Raw genomic sequence first — 27,154 nt, forward strand, 5'->3', positions numbered from 1 at the left:
AGCGTAGTTTATTTTAATGGCTATATACTATTTCATCACGTAGCTAATCAAACTTTATTTATCCATTTTCTTATTGATAAGCTTCAAGTTGTTTCCAAAAGTTGACTCTTGTGAAGAATGCTGCAATGAACATCTTTGTATATGTTGCCTTGTGCCAGTTTCTTTGGGGTATATACCTAGGAAAGAGGATTTGTTGGGTTGTAAGATACAGTATACTTCAGCTTTATCAAACTATGCCAAATTACTTTTTGTAATGATTGTAGCAGAATTCACTCCTAAGAGTAGTACATGAAAATTCTTATTTCCAAATATCCTCACCACATCCTTAGATGTTAAATGTTTACCAATCTGATGAATATTTTTCTTGCTCTCATTTTTCTTGTAACTACTGAGGTTGAGCATTTTTCATATTTATTCATCATTTTAACTTTCTCTTCTGTAAATTGTTTATTTATTGCCTTGTCGTTCTATTGCTTCAAAGAGTCCTTTATCTATCTTGGGTATTAATGCTTTGGTATACAATTGGTAAGTATCTTTTCCCAGTCCATCACTTGCCTTTTGATCTAATTTTTAAAATATGTATTGAATAGGAAGTTATATTCTAGTCATTTAACTTTATGTGTGCAATCCTTTATTATAGAGGTAATTTAAATTTTGATGTAGCCAAATGTATCTTTAATTTCCTTTCAATCAAATCTAATAATTTACTCCACTGAGGTATTGCATGTCTTCCATTTTTAACTATCTTGTAGTTTTGTTTTTATTTTTCTATGAGATTTTTTTTTAATTATATTTTCTAAATGATTTTTGCTGGTGTACAACAATGCTATTGATGATTGTATGTTAATCTTGTTTAAAACCAACTTTGCTGAATTCCCTTGATTTTCCTTACAGAAAAATATATAAATATGATTGTTTTGTTTCTTCCATCTTAATATCAACTCCTAAATTTTTCTTCTCTTAGTGCATTGATTAGGAACTCCAGTACAACACTGAATACGAGCATCCTATCTTCTTGATTTTAAAGATAATGCTTTGGAAGTTTACCCATCACATATGAAATTTGCTGTATTTTTTAGTAGATGCCCATTGTAAGGTATATCAATCAGGATTTAGAGTTAGAGGTAACAGAAGCTTACCCCAATTAACTTAAGCTGAAATCAGACAAATCCATTACCAAGGACACCATTGCAGGTATTGCTGCCTCATGGCACTGAGTACTGCTCCTATCATGTTCTCATTTCCATGGCTATCAGAAAACTTATCAACTTCATTATGGCTTGTTGTCACTCTCTCAAGATTCAAAGGTGCATATGTGAGCAGCCAATTAGCTATAGCTAGGAAATAAGCATGATTAGGTTAGGCTTTTCCTTTCTTGTACTGTCAAGATTGTATGAACTTCATAAAATTAGTTGGTACACCCTTCACCCTTCCTTCCTTCCTTCCTTTCCTTCTTTCCTTCTTTCCTTCCTTCCTTCCTCTTTCTCTTGTCCTCTTTTCTTCTCTTTTTCTCCCTCCCTCCTTTCCTTCCTTTTCTTCTTTCTTTTTTTCTGGAATGATTTGTACAAGAAAGAGAATGTCAGTTTCTTGAAAGTTTGGTAAATCCATTCAGGCTGGTGCCTTGGGGGAGATAGAGATAGATAGATAAATAGCTAGATAGAATTTAATCATTATTTGTCTATTTAGGTTTTTCTATTTCTATTTTTGGCCATTCATTTTTTTCTAGAGACTAATCAGTTTCATTTAATTTTAAAAATTTATGAGGATAAAGCTATTCATAGTATTCTTTTCAGGTTGTTTTTTTTTTTTTTTTTTTTTTCGGTACGTGGGCCTCTCACTGTTGTGGCCTCTCCTGTTGCGGAGCACAGATTCTGGACACGCAGGCTCAGCAGCCATGGCTCACGGGCCTAGCCGCTCCGCGGCATGTGGGATCTTCCCGGACCGGGGCACGAAACCGTGTCCCTTGCATCGGCAGGCGGACTCCCAACCACTGTGCCACCAGGGAAGCCCGTTTTCAGTTATTTTTATAAATCTGTACAGTATGTGTAGTTGTAGCCTCTTTTGCATTCCTAATACAGTTATGTATTGTGCTTTCTTCCTTTTTTCTGATCAGTCTTGCTAGATGTTTGTCTATTTTATTTTCTCAAAGAACCAGCTTCTATGTTAGTTTATCAAATTTTTAAAATTATGGTACAATATTTATGGCCTAAAAGGAATTACAATTAGAATTTTTAGTCATATGTAGTAATTTCTAGGAAAAAGTTTGTTTGTCTCAATGACATTGAAGAGTCCCCTGGAAAATATGAATTAAGATTTTTTTTTTCTATGTAGTTCTTGCAAGGAGAATCTTAACAGATGTACATATGTGTAGAGACATTTAGGTGTTTTTTTCTGATGAACATCTGTCTATATAGGATTTGTTAGGTAAGCGCCATTGTGATAGACTTTGTTGCTACAAATATGAACATACACGCCCTGTCCTCCAGGAGTTTTCAAGCCAATGAAAATTTATAGCCACTTTTTACGTTTCACTCTACTGTTAGGAGTCAAGGTCATTATTAATCAGTTTTCATGACACTAGGCACTGACTTCCTGGGAAAGTGACTGGCCTGGACCTCACAGCCTCCAAAGCTTTCTCTTCATACCAGACCACACATATGGCCCACGGAGTGATATTTACTCTGACCTTGTAGAGTCCGAGAAAACATTGTTTAGTGGTCTGGCATCATCTATATTTACTTGGCTTGATTTGGGATAGAGTATAATCCTAGCTCTTGATGAAAGGATTTTCATGTATTAACCTTATGGGTCATGATATTTGTGGGATTATTTCCACTCATAAAGTGATTTGTGGAAAAAATATGTACTAATCTTTAATTTAGGATTAAAACAGATATACCCAGGAGACATGAGTCTATAAAATTCACCTTAACTTGAGAAATGCAATAAATAAACATTTCTAAAATATCTTGTTGGTTCAGTTATTTCAGTCCAAAACCAATTGGAGATCTGTTCTATGTCAAGATTCCCAAGCCCTCTTGTGAGAAGGAGCTGTTTTTCACAATGTCAGAGATGGTCCTCCTCAGAGCCCTACAGGGTCTGCCCATATAGAAGTTTTTGTCTCCCCAGGAAGAAACAGGATGACCTGAGCTTAAGTGTCAGACCAGAGAGAACGGTCAGATTTAATATCAACAGCCAGTCCCTGACTTTAGAGGTATCCTGGCTGATTCACACAATGCCAAGCAACAAATATCTTTCTTTTAGGTGTCAGAGTCCAGTATGGTGGGGAGTTTGTATCTAGGGAATATAAGGGAGAATAAATGAGATCCTACATTGAAAAGCCAGCCAGAGTGCCTGAAAAATAGCTTTCAATAGATTTCTTCTCCACTTCCTCCTTCTCCTCTTCATCTCATCCTTAGCACCCCTCTAGAATTGTCTGTATAAGCCCTAAAGGTTTAATTGGACTTTGGCACCATACAGTTAATGCTACTGGATTCTAACATGCTCCAATAGCCACAGTTTCATCGAGTGGGATCAGGGTTGGCAGCCAAACTAAGCTAATGGACTTTGTCATCATAGAATTCCCACACCAAGTAGGAGGCATAAAATGACTTGGAGACCTGGTCATAGTTCCTGTAGCTATTAGTCATGGTGTGTTGGTGGAATGCAATCTCAAAAATTTATTTCCTAAGTGCTTTCCAAAGACCTGGTTCTTCACACAGACAGTTTTGGCCAAATGTAATGGCAGGGAGAAACTACAGTGTCAGGGAGAACAGAATTTATGCTTTAAGTTTAATTTTATTTTGGAGCAAGTGTTCCTTAAAAATAAACCTTCACCTGATCCTAATTTTCATATCAATGCTATAGACTAGTGATGTGAGTGTTGGGGATAGAGGTCTTAGCATCTGTTTATGTGGTATAAATACAGAAATGGTCTGGTTCTGAGTAGTAGGATCATGATCAGTGTTTGGATATAAACTCAAAACCTCTCTAAGCCACGTGTTCTTTTTTGAAGCATAGAAATTGGTCTTTGCCAACACCCTAAATCCCTTTGTTTGAGAAACTTTAAAAAAACATTGAGTCTTCTTGCCATAAAGTTCTGCACTGCATCTAGAAAGCTTCTTTAAAAAATAGCTCTGAAAACCTGAGGCTGGCAAAGAAGTTGGATAGTTGAAGGGGAAATGATAGAGCATTCTGTTCTGTGGTAAAGGGGAACAAAGGAAGGGGGAGAAGTTATTATTGTCAATTTAAAATTTTGTTTTAAATTTCTAGTGTACAGTGTTCAAGACTGGCAAAAATTTCCATTTGTTTTATCCAAACATAGTTACAGTGTTCGATGTGTGTTAGAAATCCAGCATGTGGATGCCACCTCCTTAAATTTTAATAGCACAAGAAATGGGAACAGCAAGGGAATAAGGAAATAAACAGAGCACAGGCTTTTGCAGTTGATGGAATGCCAATGGTGCTTGGAGGTAACAAAGGTAAGCTAAGGAAAGAATTGAATTTGAGCAATGTCTCGCTTTTACCCATGTTACAAGTTTCAACCAGTTCTAATGTTCTGCTAATATTTTATAATTTTATAGATGGTAAATTTGGATGGTGGAAGAAAGGGACTGGCATTAGGGTAATGCCCGGAGGGACCCTGGAGTAACCCCAGTGCAGCTTGAAGGTACTGGGAAGGTAAAAGGAGAGAGGGAGTGTACAGAGGGAAACTTGACCCCTTTACAACTGAGGTCAGCTGTGTGTGACACTCCAGAGCATTATTTCTCAAAGTGTGGCCCCCAGGACAGCTTGCATCCAAATTACCTGTGAAACTGTTAAAACTCCAAGTTCCCAGATGGCACTCCAAATCATTGAAACCAGAACACTGGGAATGTGGCCTGAGACTATGCATTTCAAACAAATAGGCAATTTCAAGGCATGCGAACTCCTGTTTGAAACTTTGTGCCAAAGAATGTCAAGGGTAAGTAAAAAAGTAAGAAAGGAACCTACAAATACCATACATTAAAATACCATATATAAAAATGGCCAGTGCTCAGTCTTCCATAACCCTTAGGTCAAACTCTCCTCTGCAACTGCCTAGAGAGTCATTGGGGAAATTTCGAACATGGAATTTTTGGAGAATCTTTAGTGTAACTGAAAGAAGGGAAGAATTGCAAAATGCCAAATAAGTAGATAACATGCCATTTTTTGGGACAGATTGGCCAGGGCCCATTTCATGTCTCTCCATTCCCATCTTGAAATGTACAGTCCAGCCATACTGAGCTGACTACATTTCCTCAGATGGACCAGGCTTTCCCTTGTCTCCATGCCTTTGCACTTTGTTGTTGCCTCTGCCTAGAATGTCTTTCTCGCGAGGGCAGATTTCTATTTGTTTTTCAAGTCTTAGTTCAAGTGTTGCTTCCTCTGAGGAGCCTGTCCACCCCAAATTCCACATTGCACAATTCTCTATAATAGCACTTAACACCATCTATTGAATTACTTACCTGTCTTTCCCACTAGCCCACTAATTTTTCAGGGCCATTTATTTATTTCCTCTATTTAGTACAGAGCTTAGTTCATGAAAGCTGCTTGCAAATGTTCTTTAATAAATGACTTAATGTCACATACTGCCTAACCTGCATAATCCAGTAGCAAGAATATTGTCACTTCACGTTGTGTAAGATTCCATTTGGAGTAAGTGAGAATTTTAGTTCAATAAATGAAATCAGTCAGTTATCCAGTAGCATGAATTAATTCCACCTTTGGTTTTCCAAGGGTGGGAGAGAAACTACACACAGAATAAGGAAGAGGTGACATGGGTAATTTTGAGAAAAGTTTTAAGGTTAAATTTTTTCTGAGTGCAGCCATGCAATGAATGGGTGAGGGCTGTGTAAGGGCACTGAGCAGGAAGGACTTGGCAGGTAGGCCATAGAGAGGTTGAAAGTGTGGGGTGGAGGTGGGTTAGAGGGAGGAGGATGCAAAGTGCTTATTTCAAAATTTTACCTAGAGATGGCCCTGCACTCAAGAGTGGAGGCAGCTCTATTTACAACAGCCAGGACATGGAAGCAACCTAAGTGTCCATCGACAGACAAATGCATAAAGAAGATGGGGCTCATATATACCATGGAATATTACTCAGCCATAAAAAGAAACGAAACTGAGTTATTTGTAGTGAGGCGGATGGACCAGAGTCTGTCATACAGAGTGAAGTAAGTCAGAAAGAGAAAAACAAATACCATATGCTAACACATATATATGGAATCTTAAAAAAAAATAATGGTTCTGAAGAACCTAGGGGCAGGATAGGAATAAAGATGCAGATGTAGAGTATGGACTTGAGGACATGGGGAGGGGAAAGGGTAAGCTGGGATGAAGTGAGAGAGTGGCATGGACATATATACACTGCCAAATGTAAAATAGATAGCTAGTGGGAAGCAACTACATAACACAGGGAGATCAGCTCGGGGCTTTGTGACCACCTAGAGGGGTGGGATAGGGAGGGTGGGAGGGAGACGTAAGAGGGAGGGATATGGGGATATATGTATATGTATAGCTGATTCACTTTGTTACACAGCAGAAACTAACATACCATTGTAAAGCAATTATGCTACAATAAAGATGTTAAAAAAAAAAAGAGTGGAGGCAGACAGCTCCTCCTTCTCTGATGGCCATGGCCTCCTTATGGCTCCTAAACACAAAACTAAAGCAGGTCCTAATTCCACCACATTAATAAATGAAAGAATAAATGAAAGTGGGGACCTGGCCTGAGAATTTGACCACCCTAAGGAAAAATGCATTCAAAATCCCAGAAAACAGATTTTCAAACAAACTTTTGAAATCTAACCAACTCAGAAATTGAACAGGGCCTAGATTAGCTTTCTCTTACAAATCAACTTAGTAATGAAAACAGATTTTATTTGTGCAAAGGTCAGTACTCCAGAGATACAGCAAGAGATATTTTATGAGAAGGAAACTAGATGCAGTTTGAGGAGCCGGAGATATTTAAAGAAAAAAGTACATTCCTTAAACAAAGAGTAACAAAATGACCAAACTTTCTGAACCCAAAAGCAGACACATGATCTTATAAGTCATATAACATATGAGTTGGCCCACTCCAAAGAATCTGTGGTGTGATCAATATATAAAAAGTGTGACTCAGCTGTGCCAAAATACAAGCAAGATTGAACAGGCAAGAAAATGTGAATGGTTTAGTTCAAGCCAATCGCCATTTCTAAAACTCATTAACAAATATTTATTAAGTGTGTGTGTGTGTGTGTTTGTGTGAGAGAGAGAGAGAAAGAGAGAGAGAGAGAGATACTTAGGCACATAATTATTCGACAGATGTACATACACAATTTCTCAATCTTTTTATTGGGCTGAAATATATGGAATTGCAGGGTTTGGGTCAAAAATTATAGAATATAAGTTGTTTTGTGTGGGTTTCATATGGTTTGACCTAAAGTTCTGGAACAGTACCTTGGGATCTCTGATGAAATAAAAGGAAATCTCTGATACTTATGTCAAGGAACAACTCAAGATCAATTCAGACTAGACAGACAGATGGATAAATAGATGTTTTCCTTTCATTTTACTCTAAGATAAATGTTGAATCTGAGGGTAATATATATTTATTTCTATCTTTAATAATTTCAAATTTCTTAGAAACATAGACTGTTAGACCTGGAAACAACCCTAGATAACTACTCAGTGAGTTTAGGTAGTTAATCAAGTAAATAAATGTTTCAGTTTGCTTATTTATTTTTGTTTATACAAATCAAGATTTTATTAAGCTGCCCATTTATTTCGGTTTTGGGAGCACCATGGTTGATTTTTTTCTATGTTTTTATTGAAGTATAATTGATTTACAATACTATACTTGTTTCAGGTGTACAGTGTAGTGATTTGCTATTTTACACATTACAAAATTATCACTATGATAAGTCTAGTTACCATCTGTCACCGTACAAAGTTATTATAGTATTAGTGACTATATTCCTCAGGCTGTATATTACATCCCTGACTTATTTATTTTTTTACTGGAAGTTTCTACCTCTTAATCTCCCTCATTTATTTCACTCAGCCCTCTACCCCACTCCCCTCTGACCACCAGTTTGTTCTCTGTATCTATGAGTCTGTTTCTACTGTGTTACATTTGTTCATTAGTTATAATTTTTAGATTCTATATATAAGTGAAATCATACAATATTTGTCTTTCTCTGTCTGACTTATTTCACTTAGCTAATACCCTCTTGATCCATTCGTGTTGTCACAGATGGCAAGATTTCGTTCTTTAATAAATGTTTCAATTTACTAGTGGTGGTTATGGGGGCATAGGCTTTGAGGTCAAAGAGATCTTGATTTATCTATTTATTTGACAAACTCTTTTTGATATCTCACCATTAAGCCAGACATTGATAGAAGCTAACTTCAAATGGTGAACGAAAGTCATCCTTACTACCTTACACAGGATTGGTTTTGTGGGACTCAGTTTTCTCTGTTATTGGGATGGGAGAAGGATAAGAGCATATGCCTCAAAGAGTTGTTATGAATATTAAATGAAGTAAATGCATGGAAATTATTTAGTAAAGTGCCAAGCATATGGTAAAATTTCAGTGTATGGCAGCTGTTGACATTACTGTGGGCCAAGTCCTCATTTTAAAGCTGACAAAAACTGTATCACCCAGATGTTCTCATTCTCCTCACAACTCCAACTTCTCTTACCTCTGTATAGGTTTTATGCTCAGAAAGCCTTGCAATATGGTGGCAAAGACGGACACTGGGAGCTCTAGGCTTGTTCTTGCTGCTAATGATTCCAATGAGAAGACCATGCCTTTGCCCAGGGATTAGTGGGTGGTGAGCAGAGTGAGGGGTTAGCCCCACTTGAACCACAAAGAAAGTATTTATGAGAAAGAGGGTTTCTACTACTAGAAAACAAGGATCAAGGAAAGGCAGGCTAGACAGACAAGAACTATAGCTGCCACAGTTCACTTTAGTGAGACAAAGGGGAAAAAAGGGCTGTATATGTGTGGTGGTAGTAGTGGGGTATGTGTGTGTGCATGCACACATATGTGTTTGTGAACTGTGAGTTTGACTTAGATGACTTTAAAGCAATGGACTAGAAACCACAAAAATGATCAGTTCCTAAAGAAAAAAAGAGAAAAGTGAGGACTCACAAAAAGGTCATTTTCAAATTTGCATTCAAATTCTTTCATTTTACACTATTTTGCACAATTCCTTATTAGTTAGTATGGTGAAGTCAACTACAACACTAAGGATGAGAGCAATCGAAGTAAGATTCCTATGATTTCAATGCTCAGAAACCTATCTCAAATTACCATTTCATGAAGATAAAGATGGGAGGTGAAGATAAGCATCGGCCTACCTGGAGATGATAAGGCCAAACCAGATTTCTGTACCAGGTAGATGCAGGTGATGAACCTCTTGTATTTGCAAATACAGAAACCGTCAGGTACACCATGAGATTAGATTCTATAATCTAGAAGAATAGGAAAAGTAGGACTCCTTGAAGAAATTTCCATAACAATCTGAAACTTCAAAATATGTGGGCAACAGGCACTTTCTAAATGAGTATGAGTAACCACTGAATGAGTTCATGCAATGAGCAGAGTCATCAAGAATTTACACTGCTTTACCACATTGATCATAATTTGCATCAACCCAACATCATTGATCTCAGAAATATTAAGAAACATGTCCCAAAGTCACACAGCCCATAATTTAGAAGGCTGGGTTGGGAACCCATATTCCCTGAATCTTAACCTATAGCTCTTTGTCTATACTAGTGGTTGTCAGACTTTAGCATGAATTAGAATCATGTAAAGAGCTTGTTAAAATACACATTGGATTGCCAACCCCTGAATAAGGGCCTAAGAACTTACATTTCTTTCAAGTATACAGGCAATGCTGATGCTTTGGGTCCAGGGACCACACTGAGAATGACAGGTCTATACAAAACCTACTACCTTTAATATTTCCTCAATAATAAATATGAGATACAAGTAACTGCCAACACTCACTGAGAATTTACAATGTGTCAAGCACTGTTCTACGTATATCTATGCATGTTAATTCCCATGGGGCAGGGATAAAGCAGGCAACTTACCCAAGGTCATACAGCTGATATGTGGCAAAGCTGGGTTGCAAAATCAGGCCATCTGGCTCCAAAGGCCAGTATCTAATTTATACACTATAGTCCACCTTTGGTACTGCAGTAGTACCTGTGGTATATAAGTCTACCCTTAGCACGTATCCAGTGTAATGTCAGAAGACCCAGAGCTGACAAAGACAATGGCTCTTACTGGGAGCTGCTGGTGTACAGAAACTGAGGTAATGAGTAAGAAAGAATTCTTTTAGTAATATCCACAATCTCTCCATTGCCCATAATTCTACAAACAGTAATTGCAATTTGTCATATTTTTACATTGTCTTCTTTTCTGGTAAATCCCCAACAAAAAAATGTAAAATATTAAACATGAAATTATGTAGGTACTAATCAGAATACTGATAAATGTTCAGTTTGATTGCAACTTTTTTTCTTTTACAAAATCTGCAAGCAGAGAGTCAAGTAAATAGAAATGGAAGTGGTGACAAAAAACCTAAGAAGAGATATCCAAACAAGTTATCAGAATAATAAGTGTTGAGAAAGATATTGGAAGGTGGAGTCTGAATTCATGGAATCAAAGAGCAGGACTGTGAGAGCAGGGAATGATGGGGGTCAAAGTTTGGGTAATTTGGTTTCCAACCACAGAAAGAAACCTTGGATGCCTTAAGAAAAAATGTACTTAAAGGCTATAAGGTTACTCATATCATTTAATAATTCCTTCCAGAATATGTGTCTTTGCTGACGAATCCCTGATCAACCTTTGAGGCCCAGCTTACATGTCTCCTCCCCTGTAAAGTCTTCTGTCAGCATAATTGATCACTATTGCACTGACAGAGTTCATCCCTTCATTTATGGGATAGGTGTTCTACCTGCTTGTCTTCCTCACTAGGATAAGAGCAAAAAGATTCTGTGTTTTGTTCATCTTTGTTTTCCCTAAATCTACCGATTGTAGTAAGGGAAGGAAGAAAGGAAAGAAAAGGAGTAAAGAACAGAGGAGAGGACAGTAAGAGGGAGAAGGAAAACAGAAAGGTAAAATAAATCATGTTCTCCTGCCTCTAAAGAAATTATGGTGCATGAGAGATCTGGTAGCCTGGTTGTTAGATAATGGAAACCTCAATTCTACTTTATACTCAATAAACATTGTTAAATGACATTAATTGCCCTACCACTCTGGGAAGAAATCTGTAATTTTATAATGTTTTAGATCAGTTCTTTTTAATATTTCTTTGCAGCTCATTCAAACCACTTAGCACACTTTTAAGTATGCAAAATATATAATCTGACTCGTGGTAAAGACATTTTCTAGGTAACAATATCAGTAAATATATGGCTGCACTTTCAGTTATGACCTACTTTTACTCTTTTCTAAGTTTACAACCTCAGTCCATTCTCAATGACTGATACTGTTCAATAGCTGGTACGTCACATCCATTGACCTAAAAGTGGGCTTTAAAATTGCAGTTATTGGTATGGGTATGATGGTTAATTTCATGTGTTAACTTGACTGGGCCACAGAGTGCCCAGATATTTGGTGAAACATTATTCTAGGTGTTTTTGGATGACATTAACATTTGGTTAGTTAGACTGAGTAAAACAGATTGACCTCTCTAATGTGTGGGCCCTGGATTAATCAGCTGAAGGCCTGCATAGAGCAAAAAGGCTGACCCTCTTGCAGTAAGAGGAGACTCCTACTGCCTTACTGTTGAGCTGGGATACTGGTCTTTTCCTGTCTTTAGGCTTAACTGGAACACTGGCTCTTCTTGGGTCTTGAGCTAACAGCTCTTGGACTGGAACTTGTAGCATCACCTGTCTTGGTGCTCAGGCCTTTAGACTTATGTTGGAACTACACCATCAGCTCTTCTGGGTCTCTAGCTTGGCACCTGCAAATCTTGGGACTTTCAGCTTCCACAATCACATGAAAACCAATTCCTTATAATAAATCTATCTCTCTATATATACATCCTGATGGTTCTGTTTCTCTGGAGAACTCTAATACAATGGCTAAATCAGTAGAAATATATACTTGTTTTTTTTTTTAATGTGAGAAGAGTTGGAAAGTTAGGTTTGGACAAATCTGAAGCTGTTTTTATGAATAAATCTCTAATACTGATTTTTTTTAACTTAATGCCTATATATCTTTCACATAAAATTAGATACAATGGGAAGGGTGTTTAGCTGGGGGTCCGGATGCTTGAGTTCTGGATTGGATTCTTATTATAAACTATATGTGAAACCTTGACCAAATCACTGAATCTTGCTAGGCTCAGGTTCTCTCACTTTAAAAGTGAAAAGATGGACTATTTAGTTTCAGAATAGTAAAGATATCTAGATCCTATACCACTCTCTGGAAACAAACCAAAACCAACAAGGAAAATTAGCAACAGATATTCCCATTGTGATTATTAGAAAATCCTCATTAACTTGAACCATAATGTACATGAGGAACAGCTGTCAAGTACAGTAAAATTGGCTCAGAGGGAGGGAATAAACTGAAAGAAGGGGGCTGCTGGGGATCATAGCCTGAGAGGGCAAAGGTCTCTGAAGTAGGTGGTACATACCAAGGAGCAAGACATTCATAAAACAAGATGGGTGGGCTCGAGGAGCTCTGGAAACCACACAAGATACCCTGCAGTGGCAGGGGAGATGATGATTAATAAGGGCATTTGCAGACAAGCTAACTCTTCAGGAAGTTATCTTTGTGTTTGGCAGACCAGATGAGAAACTGAATGATAAGCATTTTAGGCTTTCAATCTCCATCCTCTATAGAATGTAAACTCCATGGAGACAGGACATTTTTTTTTTCTGTTTTATTGCTATATTCCCCAAATCTAGAGTTGTACCTGACACAGAGAAAGTGCATAATAAATAAGTATTTGTAAGATGGATGGATGGATGGATGGGTGAAGAGAGACTATGGCTAAATCAACCCCTTAACATACTTATAAGTGATACACACACACACAAACACACACACACATGCACACACCCTTTCATTTTATTTGGGACCTTGATGTGAACTGAAAAATCTTCCTGCCATCCCAGAGCACCTCTCTGTCCCTTCACATATTCTCATACATTATTCTGCCACACCCAGAGAAAAATCCTTCATTATCAAAAAAGAATTTGATAGGATTTATGCAAAAGCATAAGATTTATGCAAAAAATAAAAACCTATACAAGTGACAAAGAAAAGGAAAAAAACAAATAAAAATTATAAAAAGGATACCTACCAAGCTATTTTTATTGCCATAGAGCAAACAAAACATGTGACAAAAGAGTTATCTGTGAGCTCACAAAACTTAATGAGATAAAAGTCTCAAAAAATAAAAAAGAATAAGACAATGTAAAATTAAAAAAAAATTAATTGGCAGATCTTGGGATAGAAGTGAAAAAGAAAAATAAAGTTATCATAGATATAAAAGCCTTGATAGAAACAGCAATGCTGCCAATGCTGAAAATACATTCAAGACATCTTGAGAAAACTAAGCAAAATGAAATGGAAAAGAATAAAGATTATAGTAGATGGAAAAAAGGTAGCTAAAAAACACAGAAGGAAATCCAACACATGCAACATATGTTTTAAAAGATAAGAACAGAACAAATGGAGCACAAAAGTATTCCAATATGTGTCAAAAACTCCTGAAATAAAAGAAGACCTGAATCTATAGAATTAAAGGACACAGTATTCCAACAGACATAAGTATCTCCTAATACCCATGGAAAATCTAGTAAAGTTAATGGATTTCAAAGAAAAAGAAAAAAAATCCAGAGAAGAGTGACATAAAGATCCCACCTGAAAATCAAAAGAATTAAGGTAGCTTCAAACTTTCCACATTCAGTGCAAGGAAGAATAAAGTCATGTCTGAAAAGTTCTCAGGGAAATAAAGTGTGACCCCAAAATTGTATACCGAGACACACTAGGCACTTTATCTCACTGTTCATATATGCAATAACTTTTTCAAATATTCAAGAAGTCAGGAAAATACAAACTACATGAGTTTTTAAAAAAATGATTATCAAACTTAATCAAGATATGAGGGTATTACATATAATAAAAGGACCAGCTGTGAGCATAGAGTCACTTTATATGTAGAACTCAGGTTAAAATAACTTGAGGGCATTATGATTATAGAACAGACTATAAACATAATAAATTATCACTTTGTAGAAATAATATAAGTAACAAAAACCAGGTCTAGAGAGAAAAGAAGATGGAGGTAGTATAAGTGTATTTATTTCCTATTCTTCAAAGTATGTGCTTAAGGCTGCTCTAAGATCAAGTACATAACTAAAAAAATAAGTGTAGCAGAAAAGAAAAACAAGAAGATGAAACTGAAAGTATTCTAAAAACATAATCACTCAGAGTGGGGCATTAATAGATACTGGTTAAAGAAAGAGAGAATGTTAATATATTATTTGAATTTATATTTTAGAAGATGACAGAAAAATTACTAGAACTAAAATTGGACCATACATCTTCCACATTATGAAAAAGAAATATACACATGGGCTAAATGAACCTAAGAAATCACAAATCAATGGTAAAATGTTAAAAACAAAGCATAAAAGACTTCCACTTCCAGGAATATTCACAATAACATGAACATAACATGCACATAACATAAACCACTCCTGCTGAGAAAAAGTAACAAAGCAGGATAACAAAATTATTTTTAAATCTCACTGTCATCAAGGTAGTAAAGGATTGTAACAAAGAAGAGAGAAAGGAAACCTGGAGAGGTGAATCCCAGGAGTAGCTGATGATTCTGGAAGAGGTAATTAAGGGAGAAAGTGAGCACAGATTTTGGCAGCCCCATAGGTCTAGACGGTTAAAAAAAATTCTAATCTAAGTTTTGTCAAGTAGGGACATCTGACAAAGCCCCCACATTGAGTTGGGATCCCAAAGGGCTTCATCTTAATGTAAGGAGTCACTGGAAGAAACTTGGAACTAAAGTACAGTTTCAAATCATCTCAGTCCCTATAATTGGATTAAGGTGATCTAGAATTGCTGGTGCCCCTAACCACCTCCAAAGGCAAATGTAAATCCCACCTGGAGGAAGATAATTCCAGGCCTTAAATTATTTCAACATTTTTTCCATATACAGTGTCTTGCACAGAATTAAAAATAACCAGACAAATGAGAAGAGAAGATGACTTAATAAAAAAACCAAGAGAAATAACAGCAATAGAAATGGATGCACAGGAAATTCAGATAATGAATTAGAAGACAACTTTAAAATTTTTAATAGAAAAGATTTTTTAAAAACCCAAAGTTTGCTGTACAGTAGAAACTAACACAACATTGAAAATAACTATACCCCAATTAAACAAAAACAAAAAACAAACCAGAGTTGATTGTTTAAAAAGATGAATAAAATTGATAAACCCCAGGTGAAGCTCCTCAAGAAAAAAGAATAAGAAATGAAATAGGATATATCATTACAGAGCTTACAGATATTTTTTAAATTATTATATCATTTAAAGGTATTATTAACAACTTTATGTTCCTAAATATTGGAATTTAGATAAAATGGACAAGTTTCCAGAAAAAAATTCAACTTACCAAAACCGACACAAGAAGAAATAGAAAGTCTGAATTATCCAATAAACTTAAAGAAATTAAAAACCATATCAAAGGTTCATTGTAACTTCCCCAGAGTTATCCCACTCACTTTTTCTACTTAAAACTTTATTTCCATATTTTTGAGAAAGCATTCATTTTTCTATAGGAATGTTTGAGGAATTTTTTAAAATTATGAGTACCTATTTCCTCTTCATCTTATTTTACTCAATTTTCTCAAACTCTCCTATGATTTACTTTTAAGGATTATATGTATTAGCATCTCAATTATATTTCAAACCATAGGAGGCAGACCATGTGGCAGAAGAGTGAAGGAAGAAAAGGAGTAAGGAGGGAGACATGGAAGAAGGGAGAAAAAAAAGAACTATTCTGACTTGAATTATTAAAGTTCTGCAACCACACCATTTGCTGCCTATTTATAGCCTTCTGACATATAGTCATGAATAGTCATGGCTGTCATTAAATATGAAATATATTCAGAGAAGCAATATGAAAAGAGGTTAAGATTTGTGTGTATGTGTGTGTAGTCTTGTAGTCCTTGAACAAGGTCCTTGGACGAATTACTTAACCCCTCTAATTTTCAATTTCCTAATCTATAAGATAAAGATCATCATGGTACACCTCCCATACCACTGTAAAGATTAAATGAGAAAATACACATCACAGTATGAGTACAGAGCCTAGGATATAGCAGAATTCTATGAATAGTAGTTATTTATAATTATGATGGAGAGAAAATAAATTAAAATATATGTGATATGATTTTAGGCTTTAAAATGTGTTAATGAGGAAAAACCCAAATCAGTCAAAGTCTCTTTATGCTTCTTTCATGGAGATACAAACTTTCTATACTAAGTGGTAGAAATGAGTATGGCTATTCCGGGAAACTGTTCTAAGTTGGCCTACCTGATGGCCTATGAGTTGAACGAAACATTTGACATTTTTCTAAAGAAGGGAAGGTGAAATAATAACTTGGCCTTTCTTTAAAAAAATATACCAGGGACTCTGCATCCTTGCCAGTTTTCTGTTACACGGTTTGTTGAGACTGCCCAATATTGTCTGGAATTTCCAAGCCTCAGCACTATAAAAATAATTCACTAAAACCATCCTCCAAATAATTTTATATTGTGTACTTACTTAACACTGCACTTTGGACTACAGTATGGGATGGATATGCTGGGAATTATGTTGGGTTCAGTGAGAGTCCTGTATAAAGCCTATTTTGTCGTAATGAGCAGACCCTGATGTTTAAGGAATTGTGCTGATAGACTCTAGAAACTTATTACCTACAATTACTAGAACATATTTATCACAGCAAAGAGGGCATTTAAGAATGGCTGATGCAAACTCTGCAAAACAAGGTTATTGATGTTCCAGTTTGAACCTTCAAGAGCCCTTGAAGGAAAAAAATTACTTTCACAGTGAACTTTCAATTGCCTGCTCTCTGATATCTAAACAGAATAGACTGAGTTCATTTTTTTCCTCGTCTCTTGGCTAAAAGACCAGAGCAAACTGATCCTTCACTTAATTTCAAGAAAAAACAAATCGTATTTCTTTTGGTTAAATTCATTTTTCACCTCAGGGATTGAGTTCCAAGTCATCACATCAAAATATATTTTCTTTAAAAATCTAAAATCCTTTCTCTGAATTTTACTGAAAGTAAATTCTACTTTAATTATAATACGAGGTAAAATATTTTGGTGTTAATCCTTTTCTCTTTCAGTGAATTAAAACACATAGAAGCACTATTTAAAAATCATGACGAGAGATAAATGTTAAATTCTTTTTACCAAGGACCTTTTGTTTTATGAAACCAGTTTTTCCATATCCGAAGGCATCACTCAAAAAAGGACTTCACTGAAAAGTGTTTTTAATCATTCTGAATGGAATTATCTGAATATGACCTCCCAGATACTGATGCATTTGGATTTCCCATCCACTTAGACTATTTCATTCATAATCAAAAATCATGTGGTTTCATTTTTATTGTTTTTTCAATTGAGAGGATTGTCAGGAGGAAAGGTGAATATGACTTTCTTGTCTTTTTTATTTTAATCAAGAGAATTGTCAATAGGAAATGATTTCTGTATAAAATACACATGGAGCAAATATGATCTTTTGCTCATGACATTTTTCCATTATTACACTGGAGATTTTTCAGGGGTACACATCATGTTTTGCTGCCCTTTTCATATAAAATTATAGCACCATAAAACTTCAGACCTGTCTGTGAAAGCTGAAGAGTATTGGGAACCAAGAAGCTCTGACTGATTGCCATGATGAATAAAACAATCAGGAAATCTCTAGATTTTTCTTCCATAGATTTGAATATCCAGGTATGCCCTGCATAAGCCCTCGATCTTAGAAAACCTGTCTATACTTTTCCAACAGGGGACAGGGGAGATGGAAAGCTGACCTGCCAGTGACATATACAGCATTATACTTGGAAGAGCATGGGTTCCCTCCACCCTGCTCTTGGCATCAAGTCACCAGTTTAGGTTATGCAGTTTAGGTCTCTAGAGTCATACCTTTGGAGGAACTACAACCATAAGAGGCAAAGTGGGCATTGGCTCTGAGTATCTACATTAATATTTTGATGAATACTGTTTTTCAAAACTTATTTTTTACCAAACGTAAGGTAGATAGCTAGTGGGAAGCAGCCGCATAGCACAGGGAGATCAGCTCGGTGCTTTGTGACCGCCTGGAGGGGTGGGATAGGGAGGGTGGGTGGGAGATGCAAGAGGGAGGGGATATGGGAACATATGTATATGTATAACTGATTAATTTAGTTATAAAGCATAAACTAACACACCATTGTTAAGCAATTATACTCCAATAAAGATGTAAAAAAAAAAACAAACTTATTTTTACTTGAGTAATAATTTGAGTTATGGTAAAAATGTAAAGTGTGTTGGTTGGGAAAAAACATTAAGCTTCAATTTGGAGAAATAAATATATTTTAAGGGCAATTCTATCTACATTGTTCCACATTTATTTACACTTTGCTACTATTGAACACCAGTAGGGTATCTGGTCTCAGATCTTAAAAGTTTTTTTTGTTTGTTTGTTTTAGTTAGATAAAATTTAATTTTTTTTTTAATGTGCATCTTTGGGCATCCGGTATTCCATGCATCTCTGGTGATTTCTTTTTTTTCTTTTTAATTAATTAATTTTTTAACACCTTTATTGGAGTATAATTGCTTTACAATGGTGTGTTAGTTCCTGCTTTATAACAAAGTGAATCAGTTATACATATACATATGTTCCCATATCTCTTCCCTCCTGCATCTCCCTCCCTCCCACTCTCCCTATCCCACCCCTCTAGGTGGTCATAAACCACCTAGCTGATCTCCCTGTGCTATGTGGCTACTTCCCACTAGCTATCTATTTTATGTTTGGTAGTGTACATATGTCCATACCACTCTCTCACTTGGTCACAGCTTATCCTTCCCCCTCCCCATATGCTCAAGTACATGCTCTAGTAGGTCTGTGTCTTTATTCCCGTCTTAACCTTAGGTTCTTCATGATCTTTTTTTTTTCTTAGATTCCATATATTTGTGTTAGCATGCGGTATTTATTTTTCTCTTTATGACTTACTTCACTCTGTATGACAGACTCTAGGTCCATCTACCTCACTACAAATTACTCAATTTCGTTTCTTTTTATGGCTGAGTAATAGTCCATTGCATATATGTGCCACATCTTCTTTATCCATTCATCTGTCGATGGACACTTAGGTTGCTTCCACGTCCTGGCTATTGTAAACAGCACTGCAATGAACATTGTGGTACATGTCTCTTTCTGAATTATGGTTTTCTCAGGGTATATGCCCAGTAATGGGATTGCTGGGTCATATGGTAGTTCTATTTTTAATTTTTTAAGGACCCTCCATACTTTTCTCCATAGTGGCTGTATCAATTAACATTCCCACCAACAGTGCAAGAGTGTTCCATTTTCTCCACACCCTCTCCAGCATTTATTGTTTCTAGATTTTTTGATGATGGCCATTCTGGTGTGAGATGATATCTCATTGTAGTTTTGACTTGCATTTCTCTAATGATTAATGGTGTTGAGCACTCTTTCATGTGTTGGCAATCTGTATTTCTCCTTTGGAGAAATGTCTCTTTAGGTCTTCTGCCCATGTTTGGATTGGGTTTTTTGTTTTTTTGTTATTGAGCTGCATGAGCTGCTTATAAATTTTGGAGATTAATCCTTTGTCAGTTGCTTCAGTTGCAAATATTTTCTCCCATTATGAGGGTTGTCTTTGGTCTTGTTTATGGTTTCCTTTGCTGTGCAAAAACTTTTAAGATTCATTAGGTCCCATGTGTTTATTTTTGTTTTTATTTCCATTTCTCTAGGAGGTGGGTCAAAAAGGATCTTGCCGTGATTTATGTCATAGAGTGTTCTGCCTATGTTTTCCTCTAAGAGTTTTATAGTGTCTGGCCTTACATTTAGGTCTTTAATCCATTTTGAGTTTATTTTTGTGTATGGTGTTAGGGAGTGTTCTAATTTCATACTTTGACATGTACCTGTCCAGTTTTCCCAGCACCACTTATTGAAGAGACTGTCTTTTCTCCACTGTATATTCTTGCCTCCTTTATCAAAGATAAGGTGACCATATGTGCATGGGTTTATCTCTGGGCTTTCTATCTATATATTGATCTATATTTCTGTTTTTGTGCCAGTACCATACTGTCTTGATTACTGTAGCTTTGTAGTATAGTCTGAAGTCAGGGAGCCTGATTCCTCCAGCTCCATTTTTCGTTCTCAAGATTGCTTTGGTTATTCGGGGTTTTTTGTGGTTCCATACAAATTGTGAAATTTTTTGTTCTAGTTCTGTAAAGAATGCCATTGGTAGTTTGATAGGGATTGCATTGAATCTGTAGATTGCTTTGGGTAGTAGAGTCATTTTCACAATGTTGATTCTTCCTATCCTAGAACATCGTATATCTCTCCATCTGTTTGTATCATCTTTAATTTCTTTCATCAGTGTCTTATAATTTTCTGCATACAGGTCTTTTGTCTCCTTAGGTAGGTTTATTCCTAGATATTTTATTCTTTTTGTTGCAATGGTAATGGGAGTGTTTTCTTAATTTCACTTTCAGATTTTTCATCATTAGTGTATAGGAAGGCCAGAGATTTCTGTGCATTAATTTTATATCCTGCTACTTTACCAAATTCATTGATTAGCTCTAGTAGTTTTCTGGTAGCAACTTTAGGATTCTCTATGTAGAGTATCATGTCATCTGCAAACAGTGACAGCTTTACTTATTCTTTTCCAATTTGGATTCCTTTCATTTCTTTTTCTTCCCTATTTCTCTGGCTAAAACTTCCAAAACTATGTTGCATAAGAGTGGTGAGAGTGGGCAACATAGTCTTGTTCCTGATCTTAGTGGAAATGCCTTCAGTTTTTCACCATTGAGGACGATGTTGTCTGTGGGTTTATCATATATGGCCTTTATTATGTTGAGGAAAGTTCCCTCTATGCCTACCTTCTGCAGGGTTTTCATCATAAATGGGTGTTGAATTTTGTCAAAAGCTTTCTCTGCTTCTATTGAGATGACCATATGGTTTTTCTCCTTCAATTTGTTAATATGGTGTATCACATTGATTGATTTGCATATATTGAAGAATCCTTGCATTCCTGCAGTAAACCCCACTTGATCATGGTGTATGATCCTTTTAATGTGCTGTTGGATTCTGTTTGCTAGTTATTTTATTGAGGATTTTTGCATCTATGTTCATCAGTGATATTGGCCTGTAGTTTTCTTTCTTTGTGACATCTTTGTCTGGTTGTGGTGTCAGTGTGAGGGTGGCCTCATAGAATGAGTTTGGGAGTGTTTCTCCCTCTGCTATATTTTGGAAGACTTTGAGAAGGATAGGTGTTAGCTCTTCTCTAAATGCTTGACAGAATTTGCCTGTGAAGCCATCTGGTCCTGGGCTTTTGTTTGTTGGAAGATTTTTAATCACAGTTTCAATTTCAATGCTTGTGATTGGTCTGTTCGTATTTTCTATTTCTTCCTGGTTCAGTCTTGGAAGGTTGTGCATTTCTAAGAATTTGTCCATTTCTTCCAGGTTGTCCATTTTATTGGCATAGCGTTGCTTGCAGTGATCTCTCATGGTCCTTTGTATTTCTGCAGTGTCAGTGTTACTTCTCCTTTTTCATTTCTAATTCTATTGATTTAAGTCTTCTTCCTTTTTTTCTTGATGAGTCTGGCTAATGGTTTATCAATTTTGTTTATCTTCTCAAAGAACCAGCCTTTTTTTATTGATCTTTGCTATTGTTCCATTCATTTCTTTTTCATTTATTTCTGATCTGATCTTTATGATTTCTTTCCTTGTGCTAACATTGGGGACTTTTTGTTCTTCTTTCTCTAATTGCTTTAGGTGTAAGGTTGGGTTGTTTATTTGAGATGTTTCCTGTTTCTTAAGGTCGGATTGTATTGCTATAAACTTCCCTCTTAGAACTGCTTTTGCTGCATCCCATAGGTTTTGGGTCATCGTGTCTCCATTGTCATTTGTTTCTAGGTATTTTTTGATTTCCCCTTTGATTTCCTCAGAGATCACTTCATTATTAAATAATGTATTTTTTAGCCTCCATGTGTTTGTATTTTTTACAGATCTTTTCCTGTAATTATATCTAGTCTCATAGCGTTGTGGTCGGAAAAGATACTTGATACAGTTTCAATTTTCTTAAATTTATCAAGGCTAGATTTGTGACCCCAGATATGATCTATCCTGGAGAATGTTCCATGAGCACTTGAGAAAAATGTGTATTCTGTTGTATTTGGATAGAATGTCTTATAAATATCAATTAAGTCCATTTTGTTTAATGTATCATTTAAAGCTTGTGATTCCTTATTTATTTTCATTTTGGATGATCTGTCCATTGGTGAAAGTGAGGTGTTAAATTCCCCTACTATGATTGTGTTACTGTTGCTTTCCCCTTTTATGGCTGTTAGTATTTGCCTTATGTATTGAGGTGCTCCTATGTTGGGTGCATAAATATTTACAATTGTTATATCTTCTTCTTGGATCGATTCCTTCATCATTATGTAGTGTCCTTCTTTGTCTCTTGTAATAGTCTTTATTTTAAGGTCTACTTTTTCTGATATGAGAATTGCTACTCCAGCTTTCTTCTGATTTCCATTTGCATGGAATATCTTTTTCCGTCCCCTCCCTTTCTGTCTGTATGTGTCCCTAGGTCTGAAGTGGGTCTCTCGTAGACAGCATGTGTATGGGTCTTGTATTTGTATCCATTCAGCCAGTCTGTGTCTTTTGGTGGGAGCATTTAATCTGTTTACATTTAAGGTGATTATTGATATGTATGTTCCTATTCCCATTTTCTTAATTGTTTTGGGTTTGTTATTGTGGGTCTTTTCCTTCTCTTGTGTTTTTTTGTTTGTTTGTTTGTTTTTGTTTTTGTTCTTTGCTGTACATGGGCCTCTCACTGTTGTGGCCTCTCCCGTTGCAGAGCACAGGCTCTGGACGCGCCGGCTCAACAGCCACAGCTCATGGCCCCAGCCACTCCGTGGCAGGTGGGATCTTCTCAGACTGGGGCACAAACCCGTGTCCCCTGCATCGACAGGCGGACTCTCAACCACTGCACCACCAGGGAAGCCCTCTCTTGTGTTTCTTGCCTAGAGAAGTTCCTTTAGCATTTGTTGTAAAGCTGGTTTGGTGGTGTTGAACTCTCTCAGCTTCTGCTTGTCTGTAAAGGTTTTAATTTCTCCATCAAATCTAAATGAGATCCTTGCTGGGTAGAGTAATCTTGGTTGTAGGTTTTTCTCCTTCATCACTTTAAATATGTCCTGCCACTCTCTTCTGGCTTGTAGAGTTTCTGCTGAAAGATCAGCTGTTAACCTTATGGGGATTTCCTTGTGTGTTTTTTGTAGTTTTTCCCTTGCTGCTTTTAATATATTTTCTTTGTATTTAATTTTTGATAGTTTGATTAATATGTGTCTTGTCGTGTTTCCCCTTGGATTTATCCTGTATGGGACTCTCTGTGCTTGATTAACTGTTTCCATTGCCATATGAGGGAAGTTTTCAACTCTAATCTCTTCAAGTATTTTCTCAGTCCCTTCCTTTTTCTCTTCTTCTTCTGGGACCCCTATAATTCGAATGTTGGTGCATTTAATGCTGTCCCAGAGGTCTCTGAGAGTGTCCTCTGTTCTTTTCATTCTTTTGTCTTTATTCTGCTCTGCAGTAGTAATTTCCACTATTTTATCTTCCAGGTCACTTATCCGTTCTTCTGCCTCAGTTATTCTGCTATTGATCTCTTCTAGAGTATTTTTAATTTCATTTATTGTGTTGTTCATCATTGCTTGTTTCCTCTTTAGTTCTTCTAGGGCCTTGTTAAATGTTTCTTGCATTTTGTCTATTCTATTTCCAAGATTTTGGATCATCTTTACTATCATTTTTCTGAATTGTTTTTCAGGTAGACTGCCTATTTCCTCTTCATTTGTTAGGTCTGGTGGGTTTTTACCTTGCTCCTTCATCTGCTGTGTGTTTTTCTGTCTTCTCATTTTGCTTATCTTACTGTGTTTGGGGTCTCCTTTTCTCAGGCTGCAGGTTTGTAGTTCCCATTGTTTTTGGTGTCTGTCCCCAGTGGCTAAGGTTGGTTCAGTGGGTTCTGTAGGTTTCTTGGTGGAGGGGACTAGGGCCTGTGTTCTGGTGGATGAGGCTGGAGCTTGTCTTTCTGGTGGGCAGTTCCACGTCTGATGGTGTGTTTTGCGGTGTCTGTGGCCTTATTATGATTTTAGGCAGCCTCTCTGCTAATGGATGGGGCTGTGTTCCTTTCCTGCTAGTTTTTTGGCATAGGGTATCCAGCACTGTAGCTTGCTGGTCGTTGAGTGAAGCTGGGTCTTGGTGTTGAGATGGAGATATCTGGGAGATTTTCGCCGTTTGATATTATGTGGAGCTAGGAGGTCTCTTGTGGACCAGTGTCCTGAAGTTGGCTCTCCCGCCTCAGAGGCACAGCACTGACTCCTGGTTGGAGCACCAAGAGCCTTTCATCCACATGGAAAAAGAGGAAAAGGGAAAAAATAATCTATCTTGCTCCCAATTCCACCTCCTCAATTTGGGATGATTTGTTGTCTATTCAGGTATTCCACAGAGGCAGGGCACATCAGGTTGCTTGTGGAGCTTTAATCCGCTGCTTCTGAGGCTGCTGGAAGAAATTTCCCTTTCTCTTTTTTGTTCGCATAGTTCCCGGGGTTCCTGCGAGGTAGCAAAAGTATCATCTTCCTCCTGTACTTCTTCTCTCCAGGTCCCAACGTCACCTTCACATGGTCTGCTAGTGTTGGAGGGTATCCTGCAGAGGTGGGGGGTGGCTGTGGCTCACTGTGGGGACAAGGACACTGGCAGCAGAAGTTCTGGGAAGTACTCCTTGGCATAACCACTCCCAGAGTTCCTAAAAGTTTTTTTTTTAAATCTGCATCATTTGGTTTATTCCCTTTCAATTATGTTTTAGTATCTCATGTATTTAGAACAATTTCCTAAAAATCTTTTGTGGTTCAGAAAGAAACATAGAATATTAAGGCTGGGCTTACTCTTTATCTGGTGCTGTCCAAGAGAAATATAATGCAAACCACATACATAATTTCAAATTTTCTAGTTGTCACATTAAACTAAGTAAAGAGAAATAGGTGAAATCAGTGTCAATTGTATGTTTAATTAAATTAGTATATTCAAAATTTATAATTTTTACATATAGTCAGAATAAGATATTATAAATGTTTTACTTTTTTTCTTATTAAGTCTTCAAAATCCAGTGTGTATTTTACACCCACAGTTCATACAAGCTGCATTTCAAGGGCTTGGGAGTCACATGTGACTATGACAATTGTGTTGGGCATTGCAGCTGTACTCTATGGGGGGAAGTTATGGCTACTGTACTGGGTTGAAAGAACCAATACTTCCTTCTTTCCACTATGCTCAACCCCCAACCCCCATGCCTTTGACCTTTTAATGAAAAAATGACTCTTCTACAACTACAGAGCATGCTCATAGCTATGAGTAAAAATGATCCAACCCTGCTCCACCTAACCACACTTTTTAAAATGGTTAATAACTTTTCTTTCATTACAAGTGAAATACCTGTTTTCTGTAGACAAATTAGAAAGTACGGATTACAAAAAGAAAATTTTAAATATCTCTAATCCCACTCCCTGAGAACTTCTAATATTTTGTTGACCATCTATTTAGAAGTTTTTTTGTGCAATCGATGTAAAACAGTTTATAATGCATGCACTCTTTTGTGACTCTTTATTTTTTACCTAGTATTACCTTTTAAACATTTCTCATGTTCTTTTTATGCAACTTCTAGATAAATTATTTCCATAATGATCAGATTAAGAGGGATGACCCAGCCACAGGTCCACCCTGCACAGAATCACTATTAGCTCCATAACTATTTAAACTCATGCAGAGTCTAGGTCAGAAGTCTAGATTGCCCTACCACTCAGGTAAGTTCCATCAAGGGGTCCCCTGGGTGTCTTTTCCTTTCAATAAATCACACTGAGAACCATCTTAGTCCTTTGGTGAGGTTCTAGCTACATCTCAGCTCAGGAGGGAAGGGGTAAAAGCTTTACTTCCCAGGAGACCTTGATCCTGGTACAAACTTTCTCATATCTTCTTCAGTGATCAGCCCTTCAAGCAAAAAAAGTAATGGAATAGAGAGCTTCATCAACCCCCAAAATGGGCTTCTCTTACCTTTCTCCCAGGATGGCTTCACCTCTGGCTTCAAAGGTCCTGGGTTCTAATCCTTGCCAATTCATTTGTTGTGTAACCTTGAGCAAGTCAGTTAACCTCACTGAACCTCAGTTTCTCTACTTGTAAAATGGAAATTAATACTATTTATATCACAGGGGTGTTGTAAGGCTTATATAAGGCTTTATGTTACATAAAGGTTTTATGTAACATAAAGCACTTAGCCCAGGAGCAGGCACCTATTAAACTCAGTATTCATTCCTGTTCGTTCCTGTATAGGTATTCGTTCGTTCCTGTATAGGTATTACTTACCTATACATAACTAAGAAGGGAAATAGCAGACTGTGGTGCTCCATCCATATCAATTTAGATCCCTTTATTGTTTCAGTGGACCCCTTCCCCAACTTCTGTGTGTTTTTGCTTCTAGCAAATCATGCTTGCTCTTTAGAGGAATGCCTGGAGCTGATTTGAGGAGTTTATAATGGACTGAAGTAGGACTATGAAAGCCACACTTTTTCTTTGAGTGAGGACCAACTCTAAGGCATGATCTATACTCCAGAGCTCTCTGTGGGACCCCGCTGAGGCTGGGACTCTGCCTGAAATCACACCTTCACTCTCACAGTTCACACACACACACACACACACACACACACACACACTTCTCACTCTTTCCTGTCCTGCTTCCCTCTGTCCCTCTACAGTTTCCCCTAGGAATACTTCCCTAATAAATCACTTGCACACGAATCCTTGCCTGAGGG

General features: G+C 36.9%; 1 protein-coding gene across 3 annotated transcripts in view; it reads left to right on the plus strand.

The window, feature by feature from the left end:
• The window catches only part of TSHR (thyroid stimulating hormone receptor), a 163,399-nt gene that overhangs the window by 43,769 nt on the left and 92,476 nt on the right, over positions 1-27,154 (plus strand). The window lies entirely within an intron of this gene.

The sequence above is a fragment of the Mesoplodon mirus genome (genome assembly GCF_964341445.2).
Source record: "Mesoplodon mirus genome assembly, chromosome: 4".
Classification (NCBI taxonomy): domain Eukaryota; kingdom Metazoa; phylum Chordata; class Mammalia; order Artiodactyla; family Ziphiidae; genus Mesoplodon; species Mesoplodon mirus.